This window comes from Macrotis lagotis, chromosome X, assembly GCF_037893015.1.
Source record: "Macrotis lagotis isolate mMagLag1 chromosome X, bilby.v1.9.chrom.fasta, whole genome shotgun sequence".
Taxonomy (NCBI): Eukaryota; Metazoa; Chordata; class Mammalia; order Peramelemorphia; family Peramelidae; genus Macrotis; species Macrotis lagotis.
This window is the reverse complement of record NC_133666.1, coordinates 210,692,448-210,716,189: the sequence shown is the minus strand read 5'-3', so window position 1 is coordinate 210,716,189 and position 23,742 is coordinate 210,692,448. Positions and strand designations below refer to the sequence as shown.

Sequence of the window (23,742 nt, the reverse complement as noted above, 5' to 3'; positions counted from 1 at the left end):
GAAAAAATTGCTTCTCATGTTTCTCTATCTAAAAAAATTTGATATATGGTTTGTATTTACATATATTTTATAAATGCATACACACATGTTGAATGACGCTAAAGTGGAATTTTCTAAGAAAGAATTAAATGTGTTAATTAATTCAAATTAAATTATGTCCCCTTTAAATTTAAAAAAAAAACTTGCTTAATTTTAACTAGAATTTTGTTTCAACTTGAGGTTAAGATTTAAATATATTTTCCCAAAAAATAACCATCTAAAATATAATACTGTCAAGGAATGGGATCATAATGCTTTCAAATTTGCTTTATTCAGTTGCAGTACATTTAAGTACTAAATCACTGCATGAGGGAGAACATTCAGAAAAGCAATGATGAAGGAGTTGGAATAGAATGCTCAAGGAATAGCTAGCCAGTTTGAATGAAGCCCATAGTACATGAGTGAAAATAACAGCTGACTTATTCCATTGTTAAGAGATACCTAAAAATAGCACAATATTGTAAGTAAATATAACTCCTCCCCAACCTTCCCCAGTTCTTTTATTTGTAGTTGCCAGAATATGACAACATTCTTTCCCTTAACTCAGACTTTGGTTATGATATCCCCAATAGGTATCAAACTGATTGGTCACAGTCTTTATTTGATAAGAAACTTATCAAGAATGAAGGGAAATTTTAGTGTTCACAGTAACTTTTTGGACAAGTACTAGCTATGTATAGAACAGCTATCTACCATTTTCTTTAGAAGCATGCACAAACTCATTTCAAAAGAATCAAAAGTTGAATCAGCAGATTCAGGCCTTAAAAATTACAATAACACATTGCAAATCATTTCTTAAAGAAATTGCCCATCATAGAAAAGGACACATTATCAACGTAAATCAACAACAAAAGTCACACAGTTAGGTTAAAAGAGGCAAAGTATTATTTATATGCCCAATATTAAATATTGCAACAGCATTTATAATAGCATTTACATAGTGCTTTAAAGTTTGCAAAAATGTTTTACAATAATCTCATTTTGTCCTCAAAATAACCATGGATCATAGGTGCTGTTATTTTCCTCCTTTTACATAAGAGGCTTAAGTGACTTGCCCACGGTCACACACTGGAAAATTTCTGATGATAGATTTTACCCCAGATCTTCCTGACACCAGATCCTACTCTCTATCCATTATTACACCTAGCTCTTCACTCACTAAAATGTTGATTTTCCTTTCATCATATTTATTTCCAATCATTATATATATCAAATATATTATTGCTATTATAGTTGTAATTAGTCTACTCAGAAGCCTTATTCTGTTACATTTCACCACTCCCCCCAGGTTTTCCAGTACACTCCAGTACACTGTAGTTGGGATGACTCTAGTCTCTCTCTGCCATTGGCATAAAACCCCACAGAATGTATTCCCCCGATTTAAGGGGTTTCCAGTACCTCAATTCCATTAATCCATATAACAGCCTGAGTAGCTTTTACAAAGGATTATTTAATTCTGTTATAGTATGAGCAATTCTACATACATAATCCTAGTACCTATAGTCATAATTCTTCTATACCTCTTCTTTCTTTTGAGAGGGGAAGAGAAATATGCTCACAGCTTAACTCTGGTCCTATATAAATTTGTTCTAGCAGTTCCCCTTTCCTTGTATCCATGCACCCTGGATTTCTCGATGCTTCCTTTTTAGGTTAGGAACATCTAACCTGGAATCCTGACTGAAGCTCCTGGATCTGAGGAGTCCACCAGCTGTTTCTACTACTTGAGTGGTCAAATGAAGCAGAACAAAACCCCCACTCTATTTCTCAGGGTCATAAGGTCTAAGAAAGTGGGGGGTGGGGAGACAAAGCAGAATAAAATAAATATTCCCCCCACATATTTTAGATAACTTCCTGAAACTATAAATTGCAAACCAAGTACCACCCTGTACAGATAGAAGGGCTTTAATGAACAGAAAATTATTTTACTAATGAAATTCTTAATCTGGTAATTTGAAAGGTATCCCACTGTGTGGATGATAGAAAGAGGCTGCCTATGCCCACATGGAAGGGAAACACAATGTCTATGGTGCCTGCAGTACCCAACATGGGTACCTCCATCTCAAGTGATATAGGCGTGCATAAATGTACTATGATACCTATTACTTTTGATTGTTGCTTATAGAGATGTAGTCAAATAACAAAACAGGAGTAATTAAAATGTTTTATAATCTTATATGATTGAACCAGATCTACCCTATTCATTCATATACTACCTTCTGGGGACTTTCTGTTTCTTTCAAGTTCAGTTTTCTCATTCAAACATTTTAGGCCTAAATACACTTTGACATTCATATACAGAAAATAACTTCCCCCTCTTTAAAAAATTTGAGGTTCAAATGAAAGGTTTTGTCAGTGAACTATATTACAGTATGAAAGAAGTTGATTTTGATCTATTCTGCTTACCTAAATTTAGAGTAATTTGTCAGGGGTGAGAGCAGTAGACACTTAAGGTTTATGGACTTGCTGCAAAAGCTATTTTACATCACCATCAATTCTATCGACAAAAAAAGTATCCCCGGTGAGGTCTGCACACTTGTCAATCAGTTCTGTATCACTAGCCAACTCAGAAGTTAAAGAAAACAAATCAGGATGAAAAAATACTTACCAAGATCATAGTATATTTCTAACATTGCTAAAAAAGTAGCAGATTCCATTTCCTGAAATTGAACTACCAATTTTCTGAAGTGTTTTTTTCCCTGAAAAACCAAACCTAAGTGTCTTTCCTTTTTTAAATTGATTTCTATCCATCTGCAATTCCATTTTATTTGTGTATTAGAATGAAGATAACTCCCAGGGTTCTAATTAACTTTACTTTGACAACCCTTGCTTTCTACACTTTTTTCATTTCTTCTATTTCAACATATTTATTTATATCCTTCATAACATTTCTTAAGATATTTCTCCTTGACAGGATCATGAAGAAACTGAAAATATTAGAGATACAAGGGACCTTAGAGATTACATAGTTCAAAACCCTCATTTTATATCCATTCTAGAGAGATCAAGTGAATTATCCAAGACTATATATTTAGTAACCATTAGAAGTAAGATCCAAACATAAAACAAAAGGTTGCAAATTCATTGTTCTTTTTATTATATCACATTATTTCTAATTCTAAATACAAAAAAAGAACTTGCTAAGTAAGAAAATAGTCTTGTCTTTTGAAATGGCAAAATAATATTCCATACCTATTGATAAAAAATTTTCAAAGGAAGACATTCTCCTTGTTCCCACTTTCCCTTACAAAGGGAAGTTATAATGATGTGTTAAGGATAAATAATGGAACTTAAAACTGAAGAAAACATAACATCCAAGTTAAATACAATTTTCACAAATGATTGAAAAAAATAGCTTTCCGATTATTTTTAAAAGCAATGAAAATCAAAAACTTAAATTCCATGTAGTGTTGTGTGTGATAAAGAATACTGCCCAGATACAGAATCAGGAGCTTAACAAAGTTTGAAAGTATCTTGAGGCCATCTTTCTAGCCCATTATATATCCGACCTGGGATTATCTCTACAACATCCCCCAAAACTATTCATCCAGTCTTGTCTTAATGAACTTTGTTGAAATATCTCACCTCCTGAGGCAGCCCATTCACTTTTAGAAATCTCTCCATTCAAGGAACATTTTTTTCTACATCAAGCCCAAAGCAATCCTCCTCATAACTGCTACCCATTCTTCCCAATTCTATGCTTGAACTAAATATAAGAAGTCTAATTTTTGATCCTTCCAAAAAACTCATAAAATAGCTAAAAAGAACTATCATTATCTGACCAATATGCTCATCCTCAAGTCTTCTCTAGTCTAAATTTCTTCATAGGTATATCTGTTTCAAAATCTTAATACAACAATTTTCAGATCTCTAGAATTCAATTAATAAAATTTAATGTCTTTCCCCCCCCTCAGGAAGCATCATAGGAATTTAACACTCCAGAGAGACTAGTTTTATTTAAGTGTATATGTATTAAGTGTGTATATGTGTATATGTATTAACTTAGATTTATAGATTACTTGTGATACTTTATTCCTTAAGTTATATTACAGGAATCTATCAAGCCACCACAGTTTGGAATTTTGAAATATGAAATGTTTCTAAGTAATTTTCTTTGTGTCTCTCACTTTTTAGATTCCTAATCTGATTTCTATAGGAAATTATCACACTGTTTAATGAAACAATCTTAGTGGACCTGTCTAATGTGCATCTATTGTTAGATTGTCATAAATCTATCTGAAGGAATCAAAAGTTGTGACAAGGAACTGAGACATCTAAATAGAAAATACTCATGCAAACATATTGCAATAGGTAAAAAAACTGTGATTTGTAATATATTACTCCAAATACATGATTAGTCATGTAATCAGATATTTATACTAATCAAATATTTATACAAAGAATCTGGAAACCCAATTAGTATCAGGAATAGAGTGCCCTTGGTCTCATTAACATAGAGAGCTTCAACCATGTTGTATTGCCAGAAAATGTTAGAAACTTAGCTGAATAAATAACTAATTCACCAGTAAGAAACTAAAAGTCTCACTATAAATCATGCACACCAGTTCATGGTCAACAATCTATATTGTTCCAGTTTATATTTGATTATTCACAACATTGTGCTAGTCAAAGAAACATAGTATTGCTGCTCAGAAGCTATAAATCTAAATGAAAGTTTGATAAACAACCAAAAAGGAAAAATAGTTTTTTTATTAAGATTAAATAACTAAAATCTTTTAACTCTCACTGAAAAATTGAATATTATGCTTCATGTTTAAACTCATAGAATTTCACTGGGAAGAAACAGTACAGTACAGGTTAGCACATAGTTTGCAATTTACACTCTTGGTGAGATACCCAGATGAATGAGAAGTTAAATGATTTGTAGAGAGTCACAAATCAGGATTAACCCCATACTCTCCATTCTGTAATTGCACAAGTAATACAGAAATAAATTCATTTACCTCCCTCTAGAACCGTGAAATCTGATCCTGGATCCCCTAATTCCTTTAGAAGAGTTTTGTTTTTTTTTTTTTTATCTTGGGAGGTCTTGGCAAACACAGCACATCACCCTCAGCCTGTCTTACACTTCTTTATGTGTTGACTTTTTCCCATTTTCCCATCAAATTGGGTGTAGTCTTGAGAATAGGGGCAGTCTGACTTGTTTGTATTTGTATCCATAGTTTTTAGCACAGTACTTGAAACAGGTTTGATAAATGCTCTCTCTCTCTCTCTCTCTCTCTCTCTCTCTCTCTCTCGCTCTCTCTCCCTCTCTATCTCTGTACATGTGTGTCTATATGTATGTGTGTGTCTGTCTGACTCTGACTCTGTCTCTGTCTCTGTCTCTCTCTGACAATTTCTGGATAATTAATTATTGTAATAATTATAACTAGGGAATAGTTAATAAAAGGATGGTCATTTGAATTTTTTTTTGTAAAGCAAACAACCCTCCTGGAACCTCTTGATTCTCATTCACCCTTGGAAGTGAGTGTTCCTAAAGGTGTCAATCAAGTCTAATAGGTTAAAAACAATGAAAGAATGAATATTATGATGATAGGTGAAACTATTCTAATGAAGGCCTGGGCATGTGACTTTGATTATGTCACTCTTACTTCCAGACTATCCCCTTCCTAAAACAATCTGTTATTGTTGGTTATCCTTGTTCTTGAAGAGGTCCATTGCATTAGGAAGGTGTAATAAAAATCAAATGAATTGGATTTAAGTGTGGGAGGATTATGCAATGACACCAGCCTCCTTCAGAGCCATTTGGTTCCAGTGGCAAGAGATAGAATGGGACAAATAGAGATGACCCTGGATGCAGTTTTGGTTCCTTTAACCTAAGGTCTTTAACAATTAGAGATGAGGAAAGAGGAAAGTCTTCTTTTACCTAGTCAAAAAAAATCTATCTGGGAGAAAAAAATCAGGGTTTCTGGCCAAAATGGGAAAAAATGTACTTATTCTAAGCCTTCAGGGTCCAAACAATTATCAAACTGGGCTTGACCTAAGGCATAGTGTTAGCCAATCAATGAGAACCATGGTGATTTGGGTTTAAGGCATGAACCTTAAGAAAGAAATGTAAGGAGTGGCTAGGTGGTACAGTGGATAGAGCACAAGACCTGGAGTCAGGAGGATCTGAGTTCAAATGTGACCTCAGACACCTAATAATTACCTAGCTGTGTGATCTTGGGCAAGCCACTTAACCCCATTACCTTGCAAAAAACCTAAAAAAAATGAAATGTAACCTACAAACCCCAAAATATCTTATGAGGTCTTGTTGCCTCAAACTGAGACCTGTTAAAGATCTTAAATTCTTTTTTATTTATTTTTATTAAATATATTATTTGAGTTTTACAATTTTGCCCCAACCTTGCTTCCCTCCCCCATCCCCCACAGATAGCACTGTCAGTCTTTACTTTGTTTCCATGTTGTACCTTGATCCAAATTGGGTGTGATGAGAGAGAAATCATATCCTTAAAGAGAAGTCTAAGAGGTAACAAGATCAGACAATAAGATATCTGTTTTTTTCTAAATTAAAGGGAATAGTCCTTGCACTCTGTTCAAACTCCACAGCTCCTTATCTGGATACAGATGGCACTCTCCTTTGCAGACAGCCCAAAATTGTCCCTGATTGTTGCACTGATGGAATGAGCAAGTCCTTCAAGGTTGAACATCACTCCCGTGTTGTTGTTAGGGTGTACAGTGTTTTTCTGGTTCTGCTCATCTCACTCAGTATCAGTTCATGCAAATCCCTCCAGGTTTCCCTGAAATACCGTCCCTCTTGGTTTCTAATAGAACAATAGTGTTCCATGAAATACATATACCACAGTTTGCTAAGCCATTCCCCAATTGAAGGACATTTACTGGATTTCCAATTCTTTGCCACCACAAACAGGGCTGCTATAAAGATTTTTGTACAAGTAATGTTTTTACCCTTTTTCCTCATCTCTTCAGGGTATAGACGCAGTAGTGGTATTGCTGGGTCAAAGGGTATGCACATTTTTGTTGCCCTTTGGGCATAGTTCCAAATAGCTCTCCAGAAGGGTTGGATGAGTTCACAGCTCCACCAACAGTGTAATAGTGTCCCAGATTTCCCACATCCCTTCCAACAATGAAGATCTTAAATTCTTAAAAAGGCCAAGGTCTCCTGTATCCAGGGCCATTCCAATTGTCCAGTTGTCTTGCCAGTGGATCTAGGTTGCTCCAGAGGAGAAACTGAGGCTGGTGACCTCACTTAAATCCTGTTCATTTACCTATCATGGAATCACCTCCCTGTTGTTATGGCCCTCAGACAATCTAGAAAAAGGATCTATGTTATTCCACACTGGAGAGAGGAGACATAGATTAGATTCTTTTTATTCTTCAATCAGAACTAAGTTTCCCCAGTTATGTGGGTTCTGAACAAGACTGAGAAAAAATATTAAATCTAATCTCATCATCAGCATTATTCTTCAGAGGCTAATTTGACCTAGTAGAGAATGATGAAAGAGGAAAATATTAAAAAAAAAAACACTGGATCCCCCATAGTAAGTGAATACTAATATAAGACAAATAATCAATTCTCTCAAAGTAGGAAGCAAAAGCTTCATGAGTATTATAAATAAATACTACAAGAATTTAGGTCAGTTGAAAGCTTAAAGAATCATAAAAATCTAATTTAGTCAGTCAAGCATTATTTATCATTTACTGTATATCAGTGACCATTTTTTGTAGCTTTCATTCCAATACATGTGCTGCTGACTGTGGTGGGGAAAAATCATGTAACTATTTTGACTGGGATCACTACAAATTTATTTTATTCAGTCTCAACTGGTCCCTTTATTGCTGATAGGCAATCCTACTATACCTCCCTTACCAATTCAATATTCCATGCTCCCTAGAAACTTCCAAACCTCTTCTAATCTCCCATGGCTACTCCTATTCCCTGTCTCTCAACTTAAATTTTTGTCTCATATTTCACAGAAAAAAAATGAGAACATTCACCATGAATTCCCTCTTCTGTCCTCTTTCTTGTTTCCTCCTTCATTCTTGTCCCACATGATGATGAAGTGGCCCTTCTTCCTTACAAAGATTTACCCCCCTACTTGTTCAATTTCCATCTTCTCCAACAGAATTCTCTATCTTTTATCCTCACTCTCATTTATTTTAAACTCTGTGTCTACTGGTCCATTCCTTACTGCCTAAAATCATGTACATGTCTCTCCCTTCCTGAAAAAATTCTCTCTTGATCCTTCCATTCACATCAACTCTCCTCTTTTTCCTTGCTTAAATATGGCTTTTGCAATGAGTAGTAAGTATTGGAGTTAAACTCCTTAAAATCATTATTGACAATACAAACCTCCATTTTAATTCCTTCCACTCTTCAAAAAGATCTATCCATTTCACTTTTTCCATAACCAAGACATTCCATCTCTCATATCTGGGGATTTTGTATATCCCCCATGCCTGGAATGTTCTCAGTCTTCCCACTCAGACTACTTTGGTTTTCTTTAAGTCCCAACTAAAATTCCATATTTTACTGGAAGTCTTTTTCAGCCCCTCTTAATTACAGTACATTCACTACATTTCCTATTTATCCCCATATCTTTCTTTACATGTTGTCTTTCCTATTCAATTATAAATTTCTTGAGAGCAGAGATTTCATGTGGTAGGTACTTAACAAATGCTTATTAAATGATTGATTTTGGTTAAATCCTGGGGATATCAAAAAACCCAAAAATGACTTTGATTAAAAAGAGTTTATAGTTTAAAAGATGAGATCATATATGTGCACATACACAAATGCAATAGATATATATAATCATGTTTTTCTATATGTGTATTTATATATGTATTTTTGTATGTATATGTAAAGACTATAAAATAAATACAGATAACATATTCAAAAGTAATTTTTTTACAAATGCATATATGATTTCTGTGCTTCTGGGGTTTTATCCGATTTCTTAAACTGAATGTTTAAGACTCAAAACTACTGATATCATGTCCACATACAATAAACTTTCAAAATGGTCTTGTTATACATTTATGTGAGAGTCTCCTACTTAGCTTATTATGGTCCTATGGATAATTTTTGGTATTTTTCAGTCAGAATTAAAAGTCTAGCAATCTAGAACAGTGATGCCAAACTTAAATACAAATGGGGATCACTAATTTGTACCTATTATTTGCCATATATTGTACCACATGATGACAATTTTAAAATGCAATATTGTCTGTCTTATTGTATTTTTTATTTTGTCAAATATTTGCCAATTACATTATAGTGAAGTTTGAGCTGATGTATGCAATTTATTTAAAAAGTGGAAAAAATAGCTCTATTCCAAAGGAAAAGTTGAACTGATCATGTGAACATTGTGATTAGAAAAGTTTGTTAGTCTTGCATATGTGAATTGGATGTGTCTATCTGATACTATTTAATTCTATATTTCTGATAAAAATTAGCCTCTCGGCTTCTACCTAATAGTTATAAATATGAATATTTATAAATAAAAATGTCAGTCTGTCTCCTACAACTAAAATTTTGACTTGGCCTATGTCAATAATACCTGGTCAACTCAATGATAGCACCGATAAATTCCTTTATCTGGATCAATAAACCAAGACATAAGAGACATCTTGGACAAGAAGAGAGAAATCCTATGGCTATTTGTAAATATTTCCTCTCCAGCCAAAGTGAGATTTTTATCAATAGGAATTTATTTCCTCTCCAGCCAAAGTGAGATTTTTATCAATAGGAATTTGAAGCAAATATTATAAGTTATGAGAGAAGCACATTGTAGAACTATGCCATCTATGTGAAATCTCATAGGTTACCTGATTAACTTTTATGATTCTTTGTCCTTTCTGTATAAAATGTCCCTTAAATTTTGTATCAGGGTTGGCATTTGCAAAAATATCATCCACCCATAGATTATTGGTAAGATCCTAGAGAATAAAACTTCATTTATAAAAATAACTTTGCTATTTCATTTTTATCCTAAGAGAATTATGGTTATATAGAATTTACTAAACTGGTTTTGATCAGTATAGCTTTAGATTCCTTGACTAAAGGTAGCTTATGAAATGAGTATTAGTTATATATTGACTTCTCTGCCTATAAATAAATCAATATAATCAAATACAGAATCACTTCTGCTAGGATCTAACAACAGATCATTCGTCACAGTGCATAAGGCCTCAAACACATTGGATGACTCCATGTTAGCAGACTTTTGGGAAGACATGGAAAATATCTCATAGGATAGACAACCATTTATTCTATATCATTGAAGATAATTTCCAAATCTCTGACTGAGTTTTCCATTCTCTGCTGTCTCCTTTTTCTCAGATGCATTCTGTATACAGAGATGTCACTCTTCTTTTAAAATTCTAACTTCCTTCTGTTTATCACCAACTGCTGATAAAATATTACTTGATATTCAATACCCTCTAAAACTCTTTTTAATGTTTTTAGTTCTGCTGACTTTTAACCCGTAACTGTCATACGTGCTCTCTAATATAGAGTATACACTTTCCTGTTGTCATTTCTTTGCTTCTATTTTCCCATATGTGGCACACTAGGTCCAGATACAGGAAGATGAGTATAAATTAAGTCTCAGACACTTCTTAACTGTGTGACCATAGGCAAGTCACTTGATCTCTCTTTTCCTCAGTTTCCTCATTTTATAAAATGAAAATAATAATAATGTATTCCTTTCAGTGTTGTGATCAAATGAGACTTCATAAAGCATTTAGAACAGTGCCCGAAATACAATAGCTGTTATATAAATGTTAGTTATGGTTATGCTTATTATTATTATTAATTATATGTTGATAACATCTCTACTATTCTGAAGTCAGTTAAAGGTTTAGTCAGTACCTGAAAGAATTCAAGTGACTCTGACAGCCGCATCTACAACATAAGTCACCATGAGAGAATGAGCAATAAGGAAAAGTATAGGTCTGAGTATCACCTAGGGGATGGTGCTGCTCAAGAGTGGGCTAAGTTCACTGTAAGACAAGCAATTCAACTGAGGAATGAGTGAGTTTTTAAAAGGGTAGGAAGTGAGATAATGAGAGATTTATTTACTAAAATTTCCTTGACCTCATCTGGATGGCTTGGACAACAGCATGGGGTAAAAGATCAGAGTTAATGTAAGATACATGGTCAGAGCAGAGGGAACAGATTAATTATAGAACATATTTCTCTTAACATTTCCTCGGCTTCAACTCTACTTTCCAAGTTAAATATAATTTCCAACCAAGAGGCTTTCTTCTTTCCTTTGGTTCAGATAACCTGCATTTGGAATTCTCTTATGACCTAATTGTATTATATTTTATATAATAAGATTTTTAAAATTTTCAGCATGTATCACATTCCTCCTCTCCCACTAGATTTTAAATTCTAAAAGGAAAAGCCTTTGACATCTAAACTTAATTTTGCATGCAATTCTAAACACAAGATTCTCTCTCTCTCTCTCTCTCTCTCTCTCTCTCTCTCTCTCTCTCTCTCCATCTATATATATATATATATATGTATATATGCTAGATTTTTAATAAATGTTTATGAAATTGAATTGGTCGAAACCACTAATCAAGTCCTTTTTATTTTATTCCATTTAGTTTGGATAAAGTCTAAACTTTTTATCCTGACAATCATAAGCTCCATTCAGCTGATTATAACCCTTTTTATAAAGACATCTACATTGTTATATGTCTTACATCTTATAATCTAACTATAATATTCTACATGAAATTATCTGAGTAATTTTTTTTTTGCTAGGCAATGGGGTTAAGTGGCTTGCCCAAGACCACACAGCTAGGTAATTATTGATTGTCTGAGACCGGATTTGAACCCAGGTACTTCTGACTCCAGGGCCGGTGCTTTATCCACTATGCCACCAAGCCAGCCCATCTGAATAACTTTTATGCTTTCCCTTTACAGTGACTTTGCTCATAATTTTTCCCATTCCTGAAATTTTCTTTCACCCATCTACAACAGTTATTTATTTAACATGGTAGAATATCTACTATAGCCCCTACCACATAGTCAAGGTTAATTCTCTAAAATGTATATTGCTATTGTATAAAGCCATAAAATGTATAATAGGTGATATACATTATATGTGATAAAATATGTACATTAAATGCATAGCAATATATAAAATGCAATGTTTATTTCTAAATGTATATTAGATAATATAATAAATATTAGATGAAGCATAAAAGAGGGAAATATATGTTCATCAAAAGTATTTGCTGGGGTGGCTAGGTTGCTCAATGGATAGAGCACCAGTCCTGGAGTCAGGAGTACCTCGGTTCAAATCTAGCCTCAGACACTTAATAATTACCTAGCTGTGTGACCTTGGGCAAGCCACTTAACCCCATAGCCTTGCAAAAACCTAAAAAAAGTATTTGTACTGAAATGGAGAAGACAATTGAAGAACTTCAAGATTTAATTGATTCAGGGTACTAAACTTCTAAACACTGATCTAGTTTTCTGTTATCTCTAAGTATATGAACAAGAAAGAATCAGGGGGTTGCTCAAACTTGCTGAGATCTTCTAACCAGGTATGCTTCTGTGACAAGTGGAGAAATAGAGAAATTGCATCCAACTGAAGTCTGTATCTTGTCTAAATATTCTTTTCATATGATTCTTGGGTAAATTTTCTTTTAAAAAAATCTATATTTGTTTCATTTTCCAGCTCTGCCTCTAAACTATCAGACTAAGTAGGACCTGAATCAGAACCCAAATTCATTTTTCATTTCCTTACTCATTTGCCACCTATTAGTTACCATTTGGCCTTCATTAAGTCATTAAGTCAATAAAACTTTCACTTATCTCTTCCAAACTTCACTTAGGCAAAATTGATCCCTCCCTCTTGAGAAATCTCACAGTACTTTGTACTTGGACTTGCACATTGATTGGTGCTTTAATTTTTTACATACATCTTATTTCTCCCACTAGATTGCAAGCTTTTTGATGGCACAAGTTATATATTATACTTCTTTATATCCATACATATAATATGTGCTTAGTCAGAATATCTGAAGTAGAAGTAGACTTCATGAATTCAAATAAAGTTAATTTTGAATGCAAAGAAAAGGGTGATATAATGCAACACAGATATATTCCTGTGATTAGAGTTACTGGAATGTGAAACAAGGTTTATTGTAAAGTGCTTCTTCAATATAATTTCCATTTTGTGCCCTATCTTCAACTTAAAAATATTCAAGTTATTAATATTTTGTTAAAATATGTAATACTTTCTGGAAGAAAAAGATTCCTCGTGTTTTATATGAGTTTCATTTTTTACTCAGGTTCTCTTGCTGCACTATGGGAATTACTTGGCACTTAATCATATTCAAAAATGCAATGAGACTTGCCTGTTTTATTTGTAGAGGCAAGATGACATGATAGGAATTCAATTCAATTTAATATGCATTTACTACCTACCAACCACATAGAAGAAACTATGTTGTATCTTCATGATACAAAGACAAAAATGAAACACTCCATTCCTTTGATGCCCTTAAATTTCCCTGGGAGAACCCAAAGATTCAAGCTTCCAGGATAAAAACTCACTCTTTGATTAAAAACTGCTGGAATAGTAAGGAAGAAACTACGCATGACCAGCATCTCACACCCTGTATCATAATAAGGTCAAAATGGATACAGAACTTAGACATAAAAGGTAATATTATAAGTCAATTAGGAGAACAAAGAAAATTTTACCTATCAAATCTATGGAAAGGGGAGCAGTTTATGACCAAAGAAGAAACAGAGAACATTATAAAAATAAACTGGATAATTTTGATTACATTAAATTAAAAAATGTTTGCCCAAACAAAACCACTGCAACCATGATTAAAAGGAATGTAATAAGTTGGGGAACAATTTTGCAACTAGTGTTTCTGACAAAGGACTCATTTATAGAGAAATAAGTCCAATTTATAAAAAAATCATTACCTAATTGATAAATGATCAAAAAATATGGAAAAGCAATTCTCAGGCAAAGAAAGCTATCTAGAGAGACATATGAAAATTGCTCTAAATAATTATTGATTAGGGAAATGCAAATTAAAATGTCTCTGAGAAACCACCCCATATCTCTCAGACTGGCCAATATGACTCTAAAGGATAATGATCAATGTTGGAAGGGATCTGGGAAATCTGGGATGCTAATGCATTGTTATTGTGAATTGATCCAACTTTTCTGGAGAGCAAATTGGAATTATGCCCAAAGGACAATAAAAACTTACATACCCTTTGATCCAGCAATACCACTACTGGGTCTGTATCCTGAAGAAATCATGAAAAAGGATAAAAATCCCACATGCACAAAAATATTCAAAGCAGCTCTTTTTGAAGTGGCAATGAATTGAAAATTGAAGGGATGCCCATCAATTAGGGAATGGTTGGACAAATTATGGTATGTATAGGTGATAGAACACTATTATTCTTAATAAATCATGAGGGGAGAGGCAGAGCAAAGATAGCAGCAGGAGAAGAGCCTCTCCTATGTGCTCTCTCCAAAATATTTCAAAAAATCTTAAAATTATATCTCTAACTAAATTTTCAAGAGACAGAAACCATAGAAAGATCTAGTGAGGCAATTTTCCAGCACAAGGTAACCTGGCAAATAGTGGAAAAACTCTATTCCATGGGGTTAGAGGGGCAGCCGGGCCAGAGTGAAGAAAGTTCAGCCTGCTGGCAACAGCCATGACCCCCAGCAGCAGAAGCAGTTTCCTAACCAGCACCCCAGGGAGAACCAAGCACAACGTGGGAGATCAGCAGGGAGACCTCTGCCAGAATGAGTGCAAATCCCCAACCCTGAGCATGGTCACAGCACACAGCACACTCAGCGTGACTTCTATGTGGCCAGCAGCCCAGATCAAGGAAACAGAAGCAGACTGGCAGAGCCAGCAAGCAGGAGCCTCTAGGAAGCTGCACCCTGAGTGCCCAGACCACCAAAGGTAAGGGAGTGGAGGGAGACTTCTGAAGTCTGTCCTCTGTCCCTGGAACAAGACTCCGGGGTTTTGACTACATTCAGATCCTGATAGCAGTCTAGGCCCCCACAGAACAGGGACCTCCACCCCTCAGCCCCGTGGCAGAGGGGTGAGCTTGTGGTCATTCACAGACCAGGAGAGCAATTAGAGCCTCACACACTGAGGTCCTTGTGGGGGTGTCCCAAGAAAACTCAAAAGCTCAGGAAGAACCCCCAAAACCAGGCACAGGCTGGGGGAAATGAGAAAGCAGGGGGGAAAAAAACCAAACTTGACCATTAACAAAAACTTTGTCTATGATCCCAAGGAGGATCAAAATATTCAATCTGAAGATGAGGAAGTACAAGGTTCTGCATCTAAAGACTCCAAGAAAAATGGAAGCTGGGCTCAGGCTATGACAGAGTTCAAACAATATTTTGAAAATCAAGTAAGGAAGAGAGAAGACAAATTGGGAAAAGAAATGAGAGAGATGCAGGAAAAACATGAAAACAAAGTCAGCAGCTTAATCAAGGAGATCTAAAAAAATGCTGAAGAAAATAACATGTTAAAAACCAGCTTAGGTCAAATGGATAAAACAGTTCAAAAAGTTCTTGAGGAAAAGAATGCTTTAAAAAGCAGAATTGGCCAGATGGAAAAAGGAGATAAGAAGGTTCTCTGCAGAAAACAAATCCTTCAGATGTAGAATGGAGCTAAAGGAAGCTGATGACTTTATAAGAAATCAAGATACAGAAGAATGAAAAATTAGAAGAAAACGTGAACCATTTCATTGAAAAAAAAACAACTGATCTGGAAAACATATTCAGGAGTGATAATTTAAAAATTATTGGGATACCTGAAAGTCACGATCAGGAAAAGAGCCTTGACCTCATTTTTAAAGAATTCCTACAGGAAAATCGCCCTGATGTCCTAGAAGCAGAGGACAAAATAGAAATTCAGAGAATCCACTGATCTCCCCTGGAAAGAGATCCCCCCCCCAAAAAAAAACCAGAAATATTATAGCCCAAGTTCCATAACTACCAAGTCAAAGAGAAAATATTACAAGAAGCCAGAAGGACACAATTCAAATATTGCGGAGCTGCAGTCAGGTTCACACAGGACTTAGCAGCAACTACATTAATGGCTCATAGGGCTTGGAATATAATATTCCAGAAGGCGAAAGAGCTTGGAATGCAACTGAAAATCAACTACCCAGGAAAACTGAACATACTCTTCCAGGAGAAAAAAAAAAGGACTTCTTTCAATGAAACAGTAGAATTTCAAATGTTCCTGTTGAAATGACCAGAGCTGAGCAGAAAGTCTGACCTTCAAGTAGGCAACTCAGGTGAAGCATTAGAGAGTGGAGAAGAAGTGTAAATTATGAGGGATTTAATGATGATGAACTACATGTATTCCTGCATGAAATAATGATACTGATAATGCTCATATGAACCTTCTCATTTAATAGAGCAGGTAGAAGGAGCTTCTATAGATGAAACACAGGAGAGAGCTGAATTTGAAGATGTGTAATATTTGTAAAAATGGAGTCAATGGCTAAAAGGGAAATATGTGGGGAGTAAGAGAAAGGAGAGGTGGAAAAGGCTAAGATATTTTGTATAAAAGGGGTTTTTGTACAATGATATGAAGTGGGGAAGGTGAGGGAGAATGAAGGAATCTTCACTCTCATCAGAAATGGCTTAGAGGGGCAGCTAGGTGGCGTAGTGGATAAAGCACCAGCCCTGGAGTCAGGAGTACCTGGGTTCAAATCCAGTCTCAGACACTTAATAATTGCCTAGCTGTGTGGCCTTGAGCAAGCCACTTAACCCCATTTGCCTTGCAAAAACCTAAAACAAAATGGCTTAGGAAACAGCAAACACACTCAATAAGGTATAGACATCTAGGATAAAAAAAAAGGAGAGAAAGAGGACAGGGGGAAGGGGGGATGTGGGTGATGAAGGAGAGGGTAGATGATAGGAGAGAATAGTCAGATATAACTAACACATTTTCTTTTTTTACTTCTTGCAAGGGGCTGGGATTGGGTGTCCTGTCTGTGACCACGGAACTGGGTGGTTGCTGGGTCTTTGGGGTAGTATGTGGGCTTTGGGCCTCTTGGCCCCAAGGCTGGTGCTCTGTCCCCTGGGCTACTCAGCTACCCTACAGCATATTTTAGAAGAGAGACAGAGTGAAAGGAGAGAGAAAATACAATATATGGTGGAGAGGAATGGATGGAGGGAATTAAAATCAGCCACAGCCACTGTGAAAAAATATGGAAGTAACTTCTGTAATGAACTTTTGATAAAGAATGTGATCCACCTGAGACACAGCTGATGGTATCAGAACACAGGCTGAAACACATTTTTTTCTCTTTCTTTTACTTAATTTCTCATGAGTTTCTATATTTTTTGTGTGGTTGGGGGTATTATGTTTACTCTTAAAGAAGAATATTTAGTGATGTATAAATAAAATCATATTAACCAAAAAAAAAGAACGAAACCAGGAGGAATGGGAATTCAGGGAAGCATGGAGGGATTTGCATGAACTGATGCTAAGCTAGATGAGCAGAACTAGAAAAACATTGTACACCGCATCAACAACAGGGGTGTGATCATCATCCTTGATGGACTTGCTCATTCCATCAGTACTACAATCAGGGACAATTTGAGCCTATCTGCGATGGAGAATACCTTCTGTATCCAGAGAAAGAATTGTGAAGTTTGAACAAAGACCAATGACTATTACCTTAAATTTTAAAAAATGTTATCTTATTATGCAATTTTGCTATTTCTTATACTTTATTTTTCTTCCTTAAGGATATGATTTCTCCCTCATCACATTCAACTTAAATCAATGCATACCATGGAAACAATGTAAAGACTGCCTTCTTGGGGGGGAGGTGAGAGGAGGGAAGAGAGCATAGGGGTAAATTTGTAAAACAATACAAATAAAATCTTTCATTAAAAAAATAAATTTTTAAAAATAATTTAAAAAAGAAATGAAGGATGGAATTACAGAAAACTTTGAAAAGACTTGGGTAAATTGATGCTGAGTGAAATAAACATAACCAGAAGAACATTTTACACACTTATGAGAATGTGGAATGAGGATCAACCATAATGCACTTGTTCATTTCAGCAGTGCAATTATCAAAGACAATTTTAAAAAATTTGTAATGGAAAATATTATCCATATCCAAAGAAGGAATTGTGGAGCAATTGAAGAGCAATGCTTGTTATCTTCACTTTTCAAAAGGTATTTTATTCATGATGTCATTTTTCCTCTCTAATGTTTTCTTTCTTCCATTTGGATCTGACTCTTTCTTCACAACTTGTTCAATATCAATCAATATTTATCATGATTATAAATGTAGAGCCTATATCAAATTTCTTTCTGTCAGGGGGAGGGAGGGAAGGAAGCGAGAGAGAAAAAATGTAATATTCAAAACCTAGGGGGCAGCTCAGTGGTACAATGGATAGAGCACCAATCCTGGAGTCAGGAGGATTTGAGTTCAAAACCAGTGTCAGACACTATGTCTTTATCCATAAATTGAACTCTATGTCATGATTTCATTCTGATATTATGCACAAACACATACACACAGAAAAGAAAGGGGGGAAGAGGGGGGAGAGAGAGAGAGAGAGAGAGAGAGAGAGAGAGAGAGAGAGAGAGAGAGAGAAAATAGTTATAATATTTACCAAGATTTTCCTGATGCAACTTCTTTTCCCCTAACCAATAAAAGAGAAAACCTAGTCCTCTCTTCTGGGGGAGGAGGAGAAATGGCACACATTTCCTTGGAGATGAAAGGGACTACATTCAGAGAAGCTGAATTCCACTGTATCTTGTATAACCTTGCTTTGTTAAGGCAAATTGGAACCTCTTTTTGTTAACTGCGCAATGATTCTTCAGTAGCTCATTTCTTCCCAAGATTGACCCTTAAGTGAGTGTTAGCATCAGAGCACTTTACACTGCCTTCCACAAAAATTAACAAAATTGTCTAAAACAAAAGACAAACTCATATAACTAAATAGTCAAAGGATGTGAACAAACAGTTCTAAAAAATTGCTTACAAAAATGTGCAAAGTTTTTCCAAATCAGACCTAATAACAGAAATGCAAGTGAACTCAAATCTGAGTTTTTAACCTTACATCTAAAAAATGATCAAGATGACAAAGAGTAGTTAGTATTAGAAAAGTTATGGAGGATTATACACATTGAAATTCCTGGTTGGTCAAGCCATTCTGAAAAAACATTTGTAATTATGCTAAGTGACTAAAATGCCCAAACCTTTTTCTCTGAGCTCTTCTAATAAGAGTTCAACAATCAAAAACAAATAAATACACAAGCAAAAAATATATAGCATCATTTTTGTGTAATAAAAATATTGGAAACAACATAGATATCATCAGCTGCATAATTGTCATTGAAATTGTGATATGTAAACATAATGGAATGTTACTGAGTTTTAAAAAAAATGATGAAAGAAATATGGGGAGATATATAAACTGAAACAAAGCAAAGCAAATCAAAAGAGGAAATCAATATATATGATTATAACAATGTAATTTGAAACAATAATAATTAAAATTGAATACTGTAACATCATATGATCAAGCTGTCTTCAAAGAAAAGATGAGAAAAACAACCTCTTTAGCTTCTTTTCAGATCTAAGGGATTATTGCTATGGAACATAACACTTAATGGCAGACTTCTGTGACTTGTTGGTTAGATATGCTTAACTTTTTTCTTTTTTTTTATATAAATGCCATAGGTTCTCTAAGCAGGGGAGAGAAATGCTTTGAGGAATAAATACACAGGATGCAAAACTAAAATATGTGGCTAAATGTTTTTTTTTTAAATAAAGAAAAAACTTGAAGGAGAGGAACTCAACCTTCAGGAGAAAGATTAAAGGGAAAGACCTGAGGAAATACAGCATTAAAGGAAAATTACAAGATGGCAAATAATAAATTGGCAAGAAAAGTTAAGAGCTTAGTAAGAGAAGGTAAAGAAAACCATATATGGATGACAAATTGGTAGGAAGTGCTAAAGGATTTTTAAATATGTTGCCAAGGTTAAAAGCTAATCAAATAGTGTGAAAAGTAAAAAATTTAGAATTACAGTTCTAGTAAGAATGGAAAGCAAGATGTAAAGATTTACACTGCTTGCATTTTTGCTCTATCTCCAAAGAGAGGGAAAGGAATAAGTACTTATGTATCATCTACCATGTAACAATGCATTAAGCATTTTTAAATAAAAATTATCTCCTCTGTTTCTCACAAAACCCCCTGCAATGTAGCAGTTATTATTTACCCATTTTATGGTTGTGGAAAGCAAAGTAGAGGTTCATTGACTTTCTAGTGACTAGCTGAGATTGGATTTTAATTCAGGTCTTCCTGATTTCAGGCCTAATACTGTAGGTACTGCACAATTAACTACCTTGTGTCTGCTAACTATATTCAAATATATATATATATATATGTATATATATATAGATATATATATATGCAGATTGGTCATATTCTTAAAAAAAGTTTTGGGAGTTCAAAAAATACTTCTCAACCCCATAACTTATTGGAAATGAAATTTTCCTTAAAAAGAAAATGAATTTTAACAGAATAAAGAAGAAAAGGAATCTTATGACTGGAAGTTGGAGATAGAAAGGGAAGAAGGAGCCCTGGGGAAAATAGTTTCTTGCTAAAGAGTAAAAGGCTCTATGTTCTAAGAATGAAGAAGTTGCTTATCCTCCAGCTAATGATTAAGTAGATTCACAGATGTTCTCAGGTGAAAGATCATCTAATAAGAGAAGAGCAATAGTGATTGGTGACTTGCTTTTTAGGGGTACTGACACAGCTATTTGACAATAATTTTTTAACTACTATTTGATAACCATGATAAAGAGATCTGCTGTCTTCCTGGGATATGTTCCCAACATACATGGAAGAACCCATATCAACATTTATTTCAGTGTATGAATGCTATGCTTTTTTTTACTGATTTACCTAGGCACAAATAATACCATAAGGAATCTAGAAAACACAGCCAAAGATTATGAAGGCTTCGGCAAGAAACTAAGGACAATAGGGGCACAGATGGCATTTCCATGATTGCTGCCCATCAAAAACAAGAGATGAAGAAATAGAAAGTATATTTGGAAATGAACAGATGATGAAAAACATGGTATCTGAGAATGAGATTTGCATTTCATCATTTTAGCTTAAAATATGTAAATGAAATGTTGCTGGCCAGGGAAGTAGTATATGTAACAAAGATTGGGAAGGATGTCAATCTGTCAATAAATTTATAAATAAGCTAGGTAGTGCAGTGGATAGAACACTGGCCTTGGAGTCAGGCAAACACAGTTTCAGACACTTGACACTTACTTGCTCTGTCACCTTGGGAAAGTCACTAAACTCTGACGGTCTCACATCCAAGGCCATCTCTAGGCAGTCTGATTCACATCTGACCACTGGACTCAAATGGCTCTGGAGGAAAAAATGAGTCTGGTGACCAAGCACAGGTCCCCCTCACAATTTATGTGATTGTCATGGCATCCCTTCCCCGATGTCATGGTCTTCTTCAAGAATGAAGGACAAATATCATCATCATCATCTTAAATAAGCATTTATTAAGTGAATATTATATGGCAGGCACTGAAATAAGCATTAGGGTCACAAAAAAACAAGACAGACCTGATCCTGAAGGAGCTCACAATTCATTAGGACAAATAACGTGCAAACCAGCTATATACAAGGAAAAAGGGAAATAATTAACTTAGGGAAGTGTTAGGGACTGTTATGTGTGAGAGCACTGTAAATTATCACCTGGTGCCTTTGAGCATCAGAACCTTGTTTTACTAAGTGCCAGAGGAGTGGGATTGGATTAGAGTCTGGGAATGATATTTAAGCATTTGTATTCTGGTGAATAAACAGAGACCTTGGAGACCCTGGTATATAGAGAGAAACTTGTCTTCCTTGTCTCTCTTGTATCCCACCCCTTCAATGCTCACCTGGGGAAAGATTGAGGGAGTCCAGAAAGACTCAACAGGGAAGACACTAGCATTAAAAGAGATTGGGAAATATTTCCTATTCAAGGCAGGATTTTAGCTGGGACTTGAAGGAAACCATAAGCCAGAGAAATGAGGAGGATGAACATTTAAGCAATGAGGAACAGTCAAATGAAATGTCTTGAACCAAGAGATGATATGTCTTATTTGAGGAACTGAAAAAAAACAGTGTCACTGAATCACAGAATATATAGAAGGGGTAGTAAGGTAGAAAACTGGAGAAGTGTTGGAGTGGAAGGATAGGATTAAGAAGGACTTTGATTAAACACAGGGTGTTTTGTTTTGTTTTATCCTAAAGGAAAAAGGGAGTCACTGGAGTTTTTTTTTAAGTATAGCAATGGAATGGTCAAATCTGTACTTTATGAAAATTGCTTTGGTGTCTGAATGGAGAATGCACTGCAGTGGAAATTGACTTGTGACAGTCAGACCAATAACAGGTTATTACAGGTGTAAAAAGATGAGATTATCTAATGAAGATACCATCACTGCAGTCCCATGCAGGCAGCACTCCCCACCTCTCCTCTTCCTTACTCAACGCTAATCACTCAAAACAAGGAATAAGTTGTCAGGAAGCCTCCCCACTACAATGGTATTCTAAGATACCAGCAAGTCACTGGTGGAGCCCAAAATGGCCCTTAATCAGATCTGAATCATCCTCACCAGCAATGGCAAGTCACTCAAGAAAATGTGTGCTGAGCTAACTAGAGGAACCATAGAAAAGAACTTGCAAAGACTTGGGATTGGATCCAAATGAGAATCCACAAATGCCTTCTTGATTTTCACAGTCCTTCTGAAATTATTAAACAGATCACTTTTATCAGCATTGAACCAAGCATAGAAGTTGAAGTCACCATTAAAGATGCCTGATGAATCATCTCTTTTAATAAATTGATTGAAATTTTAAAAATGAGGGTTTATACCAGGGAGTTGGAATTATCATAGTAGAGAAGGGGCAAAGGTAAATCAACAAGCCTTGACAACATCTTCAACATGGGGAGGCGGATGATAAAAGATAGAGAGGAGGCAAGGATAGTAAGAACCAAGTTGTGAAACTTGGGACCTGAGAGGACTGTAGAGTCTTCAACAGTTTTTCTCAAATGTTTCCTACCCTCCCTCCCCCCCAAAAATTAAAAACTCAGAAAAAGATAAATTATGTGGCATTTATAAACCAACTATAAACAAATGTGAAAGATAAAAAGAAACATATCTCCAAGTAAAAAAAATGAAGTTACATTGAAAATTTTAAATTATTTAGAAGCCTTACTCAGTATCCCCACCCTGCTACCCATGATATATAGGTACTATTGTCAGTATAAGGAATCATATAGGTCCATCCTTCAGTATTTACCAGTGGAGTTCCCTAGGCTGTGATTCAAAATGGACTTTTACTCCATAAGAAGTATTAGACACTAATTTAACCAACTTAAATAAAGAAAAGAGATGATAGCTGAAAAAAAAGTAGGGCTGAAGATAGACAATATAGGAAATAGTAGGGAACTAGATAGAGATGCTTAGAAAGCTTTCTTTATACAGAAGAAAAGGACTAGGAAATTCATATGGAACTCATCTTCTCTTTTGGTTCCCTGGAGTTTATTTAGGGATAGGCTCCAAATGAGAGGTTAAATATGCCCAGAATTGGGGGGATCTATACATCACTGAAAACCACTACTAATCCTTCAGTATCAAAG

The 23,742-nt window shown here is 35.1% G+C and overlaps 1 pseudogene; it reads left to right on the top strand.

Moving 5' to 3' along the window:
• The first annotated feature begins 22,640 nt into the window (after positions 1–22,640).
• LOC141501155 (small ribosomal subunit protein uS10-like) lies at positions 22,641–22,921 on the top strand (annotated as a pseudogene).
• Positions 22,922–23,742: the final 821 nt, after the last annotated feature.